The following is a 12785-nucleotide window of genomic DNA, read 5'->3' on the forward strand; positions in this document are numbered from 1 at the left end:
ATCACCCCATTTTCGAGGATTATGAAAAACGGAGATTAATTCCAAATGTCCTGCTGATCAAGAGCTTTGGCAGCAAGAATCTTGTCTCTCTTCTTCACCCTGGATTAATATGTACTCAGGAAACAAAACCAGACTACAGAGCAGAATAGAGCTAGCTTTGGTCACAGAACTGAGATGTTGTCGGCAGGGACTCATTCAATAAATATTTATTGAGTGCTAATTATGTGCTAGACACAGTTCCGGATGCTGAAGATACAGCAGGAACAAAACAGACCAACATCCCTGTGCTCCCAGAGCTGACAGAAGGATGCTGTGTCTGAGAACACGGATGCATCTAGCAGGCCCTGGGTCTAGATCGTGTTAGAGATAGATTGAAAATTCAAGACTATGCATTAAGTAACTTCTGAATGCCTGGTGCTAAGAAAAAGACACCTTTGTGAAAAGCTTATTAAACTCCATTAAATAGCCACCATTTACAGAGCAGCAGCTATAAACTCTGCCAGGCACTTTGCAGTTTAGCATTTAATAACACTGTTACATAGGTTTTCTTATCCCCACTCAAACCTAGAGAGGTTAGTCAGCTTGCCAAAACGGCCAGGAGTGGTTGGACTAAAAGAAAAGAGCAAGTGCAGATCTTATGTCAGAGCCTGGACTCTTCTCTCACCACCACTGCCTTCTACCCCAGGAGTCACAAGCCCAGGCCGTGGACTGGGACCAGTCCATGGCCTGTTAGGAACCTGGCCGCACAGCAGGAGGTGAACAGGGGTGAGTGAGTGAAGCTTCATGTGTATTTACAGCCACCCCCCATCACTCACATTATCCCCAGAGCTCCTCCTCCCGTCAGATCAGCTCAGGCATTACAGTCTCATAGCACAAACCCCACTGTAAACTGTGCTTGCGAGGGGTCTGGGCTGCACGCTCCTTATGAGACTCTAACACCTGATGGTCTATCACTGTCTCCCATCACCCCCAGATAGGACCATCTAGTTGCAGGAAAACAAGCTCAGGACTCCAACTGATTCTGCATTAAGGTGAATTGTATAATTATTTCACAATATACTACAAAGTAGTCATAATAGAAATAAAGTGCACAATAAATGTAATGTGGTTGAATCATCCCGAAACCATTCCCATCCCCCACTGTCCATGGAAAAATTATGTGGCACATATACACCATGCAATACAGCCATGAAAAAAGGATGAGTTCATGTCCTTTGCAGGGACATGGATGAAGCTAGAAATCATCCTTCTCAGCAAACTAACACAGGAACAGAAAACCAAACACTGCATGTTCACACTCCTAAGTGAGAGCTGAACAATGAAAATACATGGACATAGAGCGGGAAACAAAACACACTGGGACTGTGGCGGGTGGGGGTTAGGGGAGGGACAGCATTAGGAGAAATACGTCATGTAGATGACGGGTTGATGGGTGCAGCAAACCACCATGGCATGTGTACACCTATGTAACAAACCTGCATGTTCTGCACATGTATCTCAGAAGTTAAAGTATAATAAATATATGTAGATGTAGATATGAAGAAAAGAAAAATTTTCTTCCACAAAACCAGCAGCTAGTGCCAAAGAGGTTGGGGGGCACCTTACCTATGAAATGAGCCCATGGAAATACAGTCGACCCTTGAACTACTCGGAGGTTAGAGGACCTGACTTCCTGCATACTCAAAACTCCAAGCAAATTTTTGACTCCCCAAAAATGTAAGTACCAATAGCCCACCATTGACCAGAAACCTTACAGATGACATAAACAGCTGATCACACATATTTTTGGATATGTATTATATACTGTATTCTTACAATCAAGTAAGCTAGATAAAAGAAAATGTTTTTAAGAAAATGACAAGGAAAAGAAGGCACATTTCCAGTTCTGTCCTGTCCGTATCGATCCTGCCAGTTTATGTCTCCTGCTTAGAAGATGAATCATCTTTATGAAATGCTGGGCAGCTGCAGCTACAGACCTCAGGCCATTCGACTTCTTCTAACAATGTCATGACTTTTCTTCCTGGGAGCACTTCCAGCATCCCTAGAGGCTTCATGTGGGTTCTGTAGTGTTACGCAAGGTGTACGATATTGCAGGAAGAAAAGCAGGTGAGAACTGCAAGGATCGCTTCTTACTGCAATGAGAAACTTACCAGACAGACAAACTTCTCCCACAGAGACAACGGGTGGCACATGGTGCTTTCAGCCAATATTTGCATCACCACTGTGACAACAGGAGGTAGCTACAAAATTACCTCGGTGTGCACTGGTTAACTTTACACAGTTTCGATTGAATTTTACATCTTTATGTTTGTTACATTTTTCTCAGCCATGAATGGCACCCGGTATGGTCTGTGTCTCCACGCATAAGTTTTGAGATATGTTGACATTTTATAATACATTTGTACATATTTTATGGTAGTAAATGATAAAATAGACTAGTATCTACATATATTTTATGCATTTATGACATCTCTAACTTTTTCTTAATTTTTTCAATATTTCTAGGCTATGCAGTTTGTCTACAAGTTTTTTTGAATTGTTACAAATCTCCAAAAAATGTTTCATTACATGTATAGGAAAAAAAACACATACATGTGGATCCGCACGGTTCAAATCTGTGTTGTTCAAAGGTCAACCGGATATCCAAATTAAAAGTTTAAATCGAGGTCAAGAGAGCACAAATGTAAAACTGAAAAAGTGTTTTCATTTGACAGAGCTGAGAGAAGAAGGGGTACGTGCCTGAGGAGTTGAGGGGGGTAATGTGTGAAGAGTTGAAGAAGGATTCTGACGCCCAGGAGGAGGTCAGAATCCAGGCAGAGGAGTCGAAGTGGCTGGGTGGGTGAGGGGAGCACTCAGGCTGAAGTCACACATCAAGCAAGGACTCAAGAGCCAGATTTCATGTGGGGGCACGGGCAGGCTGAGGTCATGAGCCCAGCAACTTAGGAGGGATACACAGTCCTGGCAGCACAGCTTACAATTATGGCAAAAGGCAAGAAGGTGCTAGTTTATCTCTTGAAAGCAAAGCTACGTCCAAGTGACCCTCGTATTACTACACCCACATTCACACAATGGCAATATCGTTCTCCAGGACAGCCCCAGCAAACACCCTCCAGACCCACGATCCCCACCAAGTACTGAGTTCACGTTCCCATTCTTACAACTGCATTCAAACCAAGAACACATCTACTCATTCATTCCCAACTCTCGATAATATAGTTATAATCTTGTCTGATATTCTGGCACTTTTTAATTCACAAGTTAGACACAGTGGGCCATTCTTCAATATTCTGTTACTCAGCTAAGTAGCCACAATATTAAACACAGAAGAACTTCAATAGTTGAGACCGTGAAGCCAAATTACTGATTTTATAAAATTCAGATTTTTAAAGTTTATAGTTGAGTCTTGCTTTTTTGTTGTTGTTGTTGAGAGAGTTTTGTTCTTGTTGCCCAGGCTGAAGTGCAATGGCATGATCTCGGCTCACTGCAACCTCTGCCTCCCAGGTTCAAGCAACTGAACCTCAGCCTCCTGAGTAGCTGGGATTACAGACATATGCCACCACGTTCGGCTAATTTTGTATTTTTTTGTAGAGATGTGGTTTCTCCATGTTGGTCACGATGGTCTCAAACTCCCAACCTCGGATTTTCTGCCCACCTCAGCCTCCCAAAGTGCTGGGATTACAGGCATGAGCCTCCATGCCTGGCCAAGTCTTGCTATCTTAATATGTAAAATTCTTTGAAAGTACTTACACTTTTAAATAAGTATATCTCACTTGAGTCACTAGGTGTTTTACATATTTAAAATGTGTAAATTGAACCACTTTTCAAATGTTAGTGGACTTCTCTTCTGAAATACCCTATAGAAAAAGGAATGTTAATCCAGTAGCCCTTCCTCATCTTCTTTCCTTTTATGAACTTGGCTTACAGCAAATTCAGCAGATGTGATCTCAAAGGACAAATACATCTGGGCAGGTTTGCATTCCTGCTGCTCTCTCTCCCAGGCACCAACACAGAACAGGCCCCCAGAAACCACTGATCAGGTCAGCCCATGCAGCAGACACCCCCGACCCCCACTCCTGGCTCTGCCACCCTAGGAGGAGGCCTGCAGAAAAGGCAACCTGGAGGACAGAGGCAGGTGGGAAGGGGCCAAGTGCCAGATCTGAAAGAAGTTTCTTCTGCCCCAGAGTCCAAAGCACTTGGTGCCAAGCTGTCCTCTCCTAAGTGCGATCCACCTTTCAGAAGTCAGGGGTCCTGGTAAACCTGAACACGGTGGGAGTTTGTGCACAGGAAGGGCCAAAGTGAAGCCACATCACCCGACAGGGACAGGCAGGGCGAGCCCTGGTGTTGGGAGACTCCCAATCCATCAACACACACTGACGGGGAAAGCAGGCTGCCACGTGTTTGGGGCCATGACTTTCATTTTCCACGTGTAGCCACTGCTAGGTAGTGAAGCTACCACGTTACATATTTTAAACCCAGACTACGGGTCTTTCCATACTTGGTGAACTGTCGCCTAGCTGGACGTGTAAGCAGACCGTGACCTACTCTCATGCCTATCACTGAGTTTTGGCAAATCCTAGGCAGCCGACTGTTGAAACTGTGTTCCAATAAGGCAAACCCTGAGCTGTAACCAATTCAGCTGTTTCTGGCCTCACTTCCGTATTTCCCTTACTGTCCTCTTTCTGTCCGTCAGTCTTGCATCATGAGGCAGGCCAGAGTCCCTCTGAACCTGTCCTGGTTTGTGGGGGCTGCCAGATTCACAAATCATTCTTTGCTGGGTTTTCCTTTTAACACCATGCTAGAATTCAAAATGATTTTTTTAAATCACACTTTACTTTCCCTCTCCATTTCCTCAACACTCATAGAGTTCCTGGAATTCTGTCCTTGGCCCTAAATGGCTGTCAGGCACAGCTGGGTGGCAGTGAACAGGGATGGGGCCTGGCCATGGCTCTCCAGCTGGGACCTCACTGTGATCCAGGTCAAGCCCCTGTCCCAGGATGAATGCTGCATGCCTGGCAGTCCTGGTCACTTGCCCAGCCATCCTTTGAGAGAATAGGTGTGCGACAGGAGTGTTTGGTGGTCATAGGAGACACGGGAAAATATCAAGCAGCGATTTCTCACAGCAGCAAGAGCTGAGAGCTGTTAAATCAGCTACCAGGACAAGGGTGAGCCTGGGCTGATGAGACACTAACAAAGAGGAAGGGGCTTAGCCGGCTGAAATGGGCTGAGTCCAACATGGCATCAGGTTTGACCTATGCCCTACCCACATCTAATTACAGGCTCAGTACCATCCTCAATCACACATCCTCCAGCACCAAGACAGAACAGAGCATGGCCATATTTAGTATGGAAACCAGTGACACCTGAATTCTAAGAAATCTCTGCCTGTTTCCTAGAAGACCTCACGATTATTCTGCTCCCTGATCAGAAGAGCCCATAGAAATAGAAGCCCAATCTCCCGAGTGCATGGCTCACTATCCCCAGCTGGCCATGCTTCACTTGGAAGTGTGTGCTTCACTTTGCATGAAAAGCTTCTTGCCTTTCGCCTTATTCTGACTCTTCCCTGAATGCTTTCTTGTGACGGTATCAAGAACCTGGACACTGGCTGGGGCTAGGGTCTCACTGACATCTGGAGACCCTCCTGAGCCGAAGAGACGAGGGCACTGCCCCTTGCACTGAGGATGCGTTGCTCATCCCTGTGCAATGCCTTCTTCTAAGGAAATGGCAAGGCTCCCTAGCTCCCACCTTGGTCTATCATCTCCCAGTGGGTTCTTCCTGCCCACTGCATAGACAAAAGGAATTCCCTGAGACTGCATCATTGCAGTGGAGAAAGAATTGAATTGTCAGGACGCTGACCCACGTGGGAGAACTGAGCTGACACTCAAATCAGTCTCCCTGAAGGCTCAAGCTTGGATTTTTATAGACAATTTGGTGGGCAGGGGGCTAAGGAATGGGTGCTGCTGAAGGATTGGAGATGAAATCACAGGGGTATGAAAAGCAGTCCGCACCCCTCTATGCACTCATTCCACCTCTGGATGGGGCTGCAGGATCAGCTGAGTCATGAATCACGAGTTTAGGTGGAATCAGCCTGAAAGACAGCTCCAAAAACTGATCTTAGGTTCTATTATAGTGATGTCATCTACAGGAGCAGCTGGGGAAGTCACAGTCTTGTGATCTCCGGCCACATGACCCTTGAGCAGTGAAGGATTACAGAAACTATGCCAACGTCTTAGCAGAGTTCAGGCGCCTCTCATCATCCTTACCTTGTGGCCTTTTATTAGTTTTACAAAGGCAATTTAGTTTGGGGAAGGGCTGTTATTATCCTTGCTTTAAGGTTAAACTAGAAACTAAATTCCTCCCAAAGTTAGCTTGGCCTTCACCCAGGAACGACCAAAGGACAGCTTACAGGTCAGAAGCAAGATGGAGTCAACTACGTCAGCTTGCTCTTTCTATCACAATTTTGCAAAGGTGGTTTTATATCTAGCATATATATTGAGGGTTGTTTAGTGCAACGAGGACTTTAGCTAAGGTAGATTTACTAATCTGTTGAAGAATCTTAGGGAAAAGACAGCCTGTTTTTCAGATAGGTAAACTGAGGCTCAGAGACTCCAAGCTAGATGATGAAGGTCATACAGCCAGGCACAGAACAGGACCTGAAACCATGTCCTCTGACTCCAGGTCACTCCTTCCCACCCTGCTGCACTACAGCTAGCTCAGGAGTGGCGTGTCCACAGCCTTCCCCTCACTGCAGCCCCAAGCTCATCTCCCTGCAGGCACAGCTGTGAGCAATGACACTCAAGGACTCCAGAAAGACCAAGCCAAGGTCTCTGTCCTATTTGAACTGGGGGACAAGAGGCTGGTGGGTGTCCAAAGGTCAGAACTGATATTGTTGGATGATCTGTTAGTTTTAGGTGCCCATGGCACTCTGACCTCATGCAAATCATAACCACAAGCCAAACCTCTGCATATTCGATTTTTGCCTCTAGCTGGACTAATGTAACCCCTGTTAGCACGAAATCTCAGTTCATTTCATATGAAATGAGCAGCTCAATACAGTCCCTCACTGAATATGAGAAATTCGGGAAACAATTGAAGCCTAAAAGAGAGGGGGAAGGAAGAAGCAAACAGACACAGATGACGTGCTTTATACCTCTACCGGCATTTTGTCAGAGTATGAATTGTTTCAAAGTCTTTTCCATCCGTTCAAGTGGACATGTACACAGAGCAGCTCAGCCCATGCTTACATTAATTTAGATTTCTATCTTTGTCTTTCTGATCTGACATTTCTAAATATCCAGAATGATTAACTATTTTTATTTTGTGGTGAGGTCCTAGACTGTAAGTAAGGAAGACAAGAGGCTGGTTTACCCTTGCGAAGGAAATCTTTCTGGCTTTTTGCTTGCTGCAATGTAACATAGCATTAATGGAAGTATTACATGCAGCTTGCCAGAGCAGCCCAGAATCAGAGCTAGCAATGCTTCGATGAGCCAGGGAGAGTCATAATTCCAAATTCCATTTAGGGAATCACTGGGAGCTGTTCTGTTATTTTCTCTGGAAGCCAAATATTCTTGCCCTGTCTCTCTAGAGCTGTCTGCAATTACTTCACTAAGGTGAAAAAGGCTGAACTGGAATGGAAGGACTGACCATCTCTTGTTATTCAATCCTGGTGGAGTGCTACAGCAAGCCCCTTCTGAGAAAATTCTCAACCAGAGCACAGGGCCACCTTCTCCTCCCTTCAATTTATTGTTGATATTGACAATCCATGCCACCCGTGGACAAATGGCAGATTAAAACTCAGAATAGCAATCTGTGGTGCTAAGCCAGATGGAGAGAAAAAAATCATTTAAAATTAGAGTTAACTCACATTCTTGCGAGAGGCAGGGTTCGGGTCAGGCCCTACAGAGAACAAACACCAGAAAAATAGCTGTATCCTGGCGGAGAGAGCCTGGGTCCCAGGGGCCAGCTCACAGTTGGCAGCTGCTCTCCCGCGTAGGCCCAGGGAATCAGGACCCACATCTCTGCTCTTTATCCTCCTAACAAAGGCAGCGCCCCTAAGAGCCCTGAGGGTGCGAGCTCTGCACCTGCAGCGTCAGAGATGAGTCAGGACCCGAGCTGCACGGGGTTCAGCCCACTCACCTGCCACACCCTCCCTTGGAGAGCCCAAAACCAGCTCCCGCTGGGGCTTGTTCAGGTTATTAATTAGCATGGCATTAGCAACGGCTGGGCAAGGGGGCTGAGGGAGACTCTGTAATATTCTGTAACATAAGCAATTCAGATGACTCTTCGATCTCTCTATATATGTAGGCCTAAATTCACCAGGAGTGAATTATAACACGGACTCCAGGTGTAGCATTCATAAAGTATGATGATGATTCTTTATAACCAAACTAGATATACATTAAACACTAGCATTAGGAAATGCATTCATTTTTATAAAAGTATTTAATTAAATTTTGTAACAATTAAATTTTACATTTTATTTTATTAGAATAATTTTGATTTTTGAATACTCATTAATTTTGCCTTTTAATAATTTTGAGTATTTTAAAAGAAAAATAGTACTATTGAAAAATAGCCTTGCCAGGCGCGGTGGCTCAAGCCTGTAATCCCAGCACTTTGGGAGGCCGAGGCGGGTGGATCACGAGGTCGAGAGATCGAGACCAACCTGGTCAACATGGTGAAACCCCGTCTCTACTAAAATACAAAAAATTGGCTGGGCATGGTGGCGCGTGCCTGTAATCCCAGCTACTCGGGATGCTGAGGCAGGAGAATTGCCTGAACTCAGGAGGCGGAGGTTGTGGTGAGCCGAGATCGCGCCATTGCACTCCAGCCTGGGTAACAAGAGCGAAACTCCGTCTCAAAAAAAAAAAAAAAAAAGAAAAAGAAAAATAGCCTTAATTTTTCTTAATTTGTCTAAATTTATATTTTATTGGTAAAATGTTCAAATTTCCTATTATGAATTTAACTATATTTTCCTTTCTAATCCTTTAGATTGGGGATTGGTTTACAAGCTTTCCCTACAAAGGACCTGCTTAGCATCTCAAAAATGGATGAAAATTGGTATTTTGCTAGAAACAGAAATTATAAAAATGCAGCTTAGAGAAAAAAATGGAAATAGCAACAGATAATATGCAGAGAACAGCCTGTTTAGATTCCATAAAACTAAAAATAGTAAAGAAATAACAGACTTCTGTCTGTTCATGACCTATACAAAATTTGAGAACAGGGCATTATAAGTTTATTTTGTGAAAATTTAGCTGTTGATCAAAACAGTAAATATGAGCAAAAAATTATTCTAATCAAATCCACAATTTGAATGATTTCACATTTCCAACTTCAGTCTTAAAACATATACTTTTACATATATTTTTATTTTGTTTTATGAACAAATACTGATTATGGACAAATGTTAGAAATTTTTGTTGTAGTCATTAATAGTTTGGTTTATAAGTTTTAAATGTTAAAACACATGTAGTGTGTGAGTCTCCATCTGTACCCCTATCCCAGGCCCTGCAATGTTGATGGCAGGCCTGTAATAAACTGCAGCAGAGACTGTTTCCTGAAGGGACACAGACCAAATCTGCACACTCTCATCAGACTGTTCTTCCTTAAAAACGGATTTTGATCATAGAAATCCCAAGCTCAGAAGGTCCCCATTATCCCCATTGTCTCCAGTTCAAATTCCTCAGACTGACAGCATTCGTGCTCCTGTGAGAATCCAGTGCTGCTGCTGACCTAACGGGCCGCAGGGCTCAGAGGGTAATGCTCACTTCCTGCCACGTGGCCCGGTTCCTAACTGGCCATGGACCAGTACCACTCCATGAATGGAGGGATGAGGACTCCTGTGGCAAAGCATTATTTCCGAGTGTGTCTGCGACGGTGTGTCCAGTGGCTATTAGTGTGTGGGTCTGAATGGACCAGGTGGGGAAGATCACCTTCACCCATATGGGAGGGCACCAGGCAGTCAGCTGAGGCCCAGACAGAACAAGAAGGCAGAGGAAAGAGAATGTGCTCATTTCTCTCACTTTTGGAGCTGAGACACTCTTCTCCTGCCCCTGGACATCAGAACTCCAGGCTCTTCAGTGTTCTCAGGCGTGCAGCCTGGGACTGAGATTACACCGTAGATTCCCCTGGTTCCACGGCCCTGGACTGAGATTACACCATAGATTCCCCTGGTTCCACGGCCTTGCACTGAGATTACACTGTAGATTCCCCTGGTTCCAAGGCCCTGGACTGAGATTACCATAGATTCCCCGGGTTCCATGTCCTCGGACTGAGGTTACACCGTAGATTCCCCTGGCTCCATGGCCTCGGACTGAGATTACACTGTACATTCCCCTGGTTCCATGGCCTTGCACTGAGATTATACTGTAGATTCCCCTGGTTCCACGGCCTTCGGCCTTGGACTGAGTGACACTATCAGCTTCCCTGGTTCTCCAGCTGGCAGAAGGCCCAAAGTAGGACTTCTCAGCCTCCATAATCATGTGAACTAATCCCCCTAATAAATCTCATCTACAGATATCTAGCTACATATATACACACACATGTAAATATATAAACCTCTCTATATATATACGTGTGTGTGTGTGTGTGTGTGTGTGTGTGGAGAGAGAGATACCAAGTACTCTAGCTATACATATTCCTATATAAACCTATATACGTTACAAACATATAAACCTATATAAGCCTATATATGTAACCTATATATATACATGTACATTTATATATATATATTTATATTCACATATACTTGTGTGCATATCTGTGTGTATACATATATATAATATATATATTTAATATATATATGTATATACACACACAGAAAACATATATATAATATGTGTTATATATATAATATATATATATGTTTTGTTTCTCTGAAAAATCCTAATACAACAACTGATATTCACCACAATGCTACAAAAACAAAAATTCTTTCTACTCTCTTATGTTCCACAAATTCCTGATGGTCAACTCTATGTCTTATACAAACCAAAATATTCCACAGCACCTCATCAAATGCTGAAAGCAGAGTGGCCACTCAGTAAAAATCCAGTATTATTGTAGATGTCAAAGAAAAAGAAATCATAGCTAAGCTTCTAGGTAATCACTAAAAATCACAGCTTATATGTGCATACTTCATTCATAAAAACAAACTCCTAGATAACCTTACCAACTTACATATGATGCATACAAAATGTTTATTTTTTCTGCAACCAAAATAAAGCAAATCCTAAAAAATTTCTCCAATTAACAGTTCTCCTATAAACTCATCAGAATCCTAGAAAGCAGAGTAAAAGATTAATTATGATATGTAGATGTTATGCCATTTTTAAAAATTTCAATATACACAGATGAAACTAGAAAGAAACAATCTAGACATCTGGTTACTATTTCTCATTGACTGCTAAGCTAATTGTGGCAAAATATGAATGAGAACTCAAGTCTTGACTGCCTACTATCTTTAGGGCTCATTCTTTTGTATAAGTTCTCATAGAAATAGGAGTGCTCACAATAAAAAGATAGTTTAAGATCATAGTTAAACTTTATACTATGTAAAAGTTTACTGTGAGTAAAACTTTTTACTCACAGTAAAAAGAGAGCCTTTCATCCAAAATGTTGAGTTTGCCCCACATTCAAGATATTTAAAAACTACATCTTGAAATACATGTACCTTTGGGGAAATTAATACAAGAAGCTGTATTTTTCATCTACGCAGTGGTGATCTGGAGCCTGCTCTACGGGACAGAGAGCCAACTGCATACAACTCTTCCCCATCAGCTTGGTCAGTGATGTCACCTTGGTAGCTGGGTGTCCACATGGACGAAATGTTTATACCACAGAAACAGATAAATGTTATAGTAGGGCTTCCCACCCCTTCCCCGAAAGCTGGTTGTTAAACACTTTTTGGTTTTTGTCAGAATATTCTTGGTGGGTAGAAATACCTGGAAAGGAGTGAAGCAACAATATAACTATTTTGAAATAATTTCAGAACTCATAAAAGAACCAGCATTACAGGAATTATCATAGGGAAGTTTGTAAAAGGACAATGAGTAGCCTCAGTGACGTTTGGTTAACAAACTAGGTTGTTGATAGGATAAATACAAAGTCAGTTTTCCATGCTTTCATTGACTCATGTCTTCCTTGCTGGGAGCTCATCTGCAGATCTGGGGCAGAGCTAGAGTCCCCTGACCTCTCTACCACAGTGATATGGTTTGGCTGTGTCCCCACCCAAATCTCATCTTGAATTGTAGCTCCCATAATTCCCATGTGTCATGGGAGGGAACCAATAGGAGGTAACGGAATCATGGGGGTGAGTCTTTCCTGTACTGTTCTCGTGGTAATGAATAAGTCTCATGAGAGCTGATGGTGTTTCAAATGGGAGTTCCCCTGCACAGGCCCTCTTGCTTGCCACTATGTAAGACGTGCGTCTCTGCCCCTTTAACTTCCACTATGATTGTGAGGCCTCCCCAGCCATGTGAAACTGTGAGTGCATTAAACCTCTTTTTCTTTAGAGATTTTCCAGTCTTGGGTAGGTCTTTATTAGCAGTGTAAGAACAGACTAACATACACAGCCATCAGGAATTTGCCTACTATGCAGAACATCAGAATAGGTCAAAATACGTCAGCATGAGAAATAAATAAGAGAAAAAAACATTGTAAATTTTTTTAAATTTTGAGTATTTCTTATATGTGCTTTTTTTCTCAATTTTCAGAGCAGGGGTCAGCTTAACCAGTCTGTAAACTTGTTTCCCCACCTCAAAATATGAGACAGAAACTTTTAAGCC

The 12785-nt window shown here is 43.2% G+C and overlaps 1 long non-coding RNA gene across 1 annotated transcript in view; it reads right to left on the reverse strand.

The window, feature by feature from the left end:
* Window positions 1-8050, reverse strand: part of LOC118147418 (uncharacterized) — a 308430-nt gene extending 300380 nt beyond the window's left edge. Inside the window, exon 1 of the long non-coding RNA XR_004733848.3 lies at window positions 7862-8050. This is a non-coding gene — a long non-coding RNA (uncharacterized LOC118147418). The remainder of the gene's footprint in view (window positions 1-7861) is intronic.
* Window positions 8051-12785: the final 4735 nt, after the last annotated feature.

This window comes from Callithrix jacchus, chromosome 14 (genome assembly GCF_049354715.1).
Source record: "Callithrix jacchus isolate 240 chromosome 14, calJac240_pri, whole genome shotgun sequence".
Lineage (NCBI taxonomy): Eukaryota > Metazoa > Chordata > Mammalia > Primates > Cebidae > Callithrix > Callithrix jacchus.